General features: G+C 39.4%; 1 protein-coding gene across 1 annotated transcript in view; it reads right to left on the bottom strand.

The window, feature by feature from the left end:
- The window catches only part of LOC106013104 (centrosomal protein of 290 kDa), a gene marked incomplete at its 5' end in the record, with an annotated part of 19,139 nt that overhangs the window by 307 nt on the left and 16,437 nt on the right, over positions 1-2,395 (bottom strand).

Below are 2,395 nucleotides of genomic sequence, written 5' to 3'. Positions count from 1 at the left end.
GGGGAGGAACAGAGAAACAGAGAGGATCAACAATCATATGTGTCACGATGCGGGGGAATCAGGCGCTCATCACTTTTTGGGGTATATGGAGTTATTGGTACCATCTTAAAGCGCGTCCACTTGCCTTGCTTTTGGTGTAAAAAAATACTCATTTATCTTTGATATAAGTCAAGATATTTGCGATTGAAGGAGGTGGGGGTCACCTGGTTTAAGAGGTAAAATTAGCGAGAATATGGCCGCCAAGGCTTGGTAAATTTCAAAGCTGGAGAGTCCATGGAAACTGTAAATTTATATTATTGTGCCTTTAATCAATGTTTTTCGGTGAAATCCTCATGGGAATGTGTTTGTAAATGGACATAAAAGGTGTCTAGCCAAAAAACAAAAATTTGATAAAAATTGTTAAGCAGGGAGAAAACTGCTGTTTTCTTCCATTTCATTATTTTGACGAGAGCCTGATTCCACCACGGTGACTCACATATGTGTCACGACGCGGGGGAATCAGGCGCTCGTCAATTTTTGGGGTATATGGAGTTATTGGTATCATCTTAAAGTTAAAGCCTGTCCATTTGCCTTGCTTTTGGTGTTAAAAAATATTCATTTATCTTTGATATAAGTCAAGATATTTGCGATTAAAGGAGGTGGGGGTAGCCTGATTTCAGAGGTAAGATAAGCGAGAAAATAGCCGCCAAAGTTGAGTTATTTCCTTAGCTTGAGAGTCCGTGGAAACTTAAAATGTACATCCTTTACGCCTTTAATCAACGTTTTTCAGTAGAATCCACACAGAAATGTTTTTAAAGGGCTTGAAAGGGGTTGAGCCAACAAACAAAAATTCGATTAAAAATCCAAAACCTACGGAAAATGCCAATTTATTTTACTTTCATTATTTTGACGAGCGACTTATTTCACCACGCTGCCTCACATAAGCCTGCCCCCGTGGTTTTATGCACCCCGCAAAATGTAGCAAAATTTGATCATTTTTGGCATAATTTCTGATTATTTTCCTTTACCCTTCTTTGTTAAAATTAACAGAATCGCATAATTTCACATTTTTGGGCTCAGTATGCGTAATTTCAGAATTTGCCTTGCATAAAACGACGGAGACAGCTATGAGAGGCAGCATGGTGAAATACAGAAATCGGAGAAACCGGCTTTTTCCCCCGACAATTTGAAAACTTTTATCGAACTTTTTTTTCTGGCTGCACCTTTTTTATGTCCATAATAAAACACTTTGAAAAACCTTGACTTGGGCACAAAATATGTCATTTTTATGTTTTTAAGGACTCTCTAGCCATTAATGGGCTTACCAAACTTTGGAAGTTATTTTCTCTCGAATTTCACTACAGAATCCAGGGGACCTCACTTCCTTGATTAGCAGATATCTCCAGTTCTGAGGAGGAGGAGGAGGAGGAGGAGGAGGAGGAGGAGGAGGAGGAAGAAGAAGATTACGACTTTGGTGCTTGGTGAAGCGCTCTGGGGCTGTTTGTTTTTTGTTTGGTTGGGGTTTTTTTGTTTATTTGTTTATTTGTTTTGGTGTGTATTCTATGGTCGACATGTCTTTCGCAAGAACATATCGAGGTGATTTTCCGCCAAAAAAAATCCTGTCATCGTCATCACTTGATATTTATGAGGTTCTCATTAACTATTCGTTCACTGGACTAGAAATGTGCAAAGAGGAGATTTTTCAAACAAACTTTTTATAAAAACGTGGCGATTTCATTTGTTCCCGTTGGAAAATATATAATTTCAGTATTTCATTTTAAAAAATAATGAAATAATATTTTGTGTTGTATTGTTTTAATTGTTATTGATCGAGGAATTCTTTTTTTTTGTAAGGATCCCCCCAGGTGGGAATCTGGTTTACAATGGAACGTGCAATGACAATTCTTCCATACAATAATTGATCAGTGTAATACAAAACACAATATCAAACCAATACATGCAGTTTTGCAAACACGCCATTGCTGATCGCAAATGTATTGCACTCTGCAGTTTTTAAACTAGAGGTATCGCCCAGTGAGAGGGTGGTTGGAGGGTGCCACTGGAAGGTCCTACTTCTTTACTCTCCCTCTGCTGTTTCTGTCTGTCGGTCTTACTTTTTCCCCGGCACTAAATGTCGATGTTCTTCTCTTTTCTCAAACAAACAGCCCAGCGCCCCCACCCCACCCCACTCCACCCTACCCCACCTTACCCCCACCTGCAAATCATAAAGTCATGTCAATGATATTCTCAACATCTTTTTTACCCAAAGCTTAATATTAAGCACTCTCAGCCACTGAATTATCCCCCTTCCATCAGCCTGCATGATAAAGTAGTTGCGTATGGCGCAATAAACTATCAGTTTGAAACACTGACTTAGCTATCGCTGGTCGACACGTCGCATGCACAATGCCCTCTC

Source organism: Aplysia californica, unplaced genomic scaffold (genome assembly GCF_000002075.1).
Source record: "Aplysia californica isolate F4 #8 unplaced genomic scaffold, AplCal3.0 scaffold00658, whole genome shotgun sequence".
Lineage (NCBI taxonomy): Eukaryota > Metazoa > Mollusca > Gastropoda > Aplysiida > Aplysiidae > Aplysia > Aplysia californica.
Note: the sequence above shows the minus strand (reverse complement) of the source record. Positions and strands in the feature narration are given on the sequence as shown.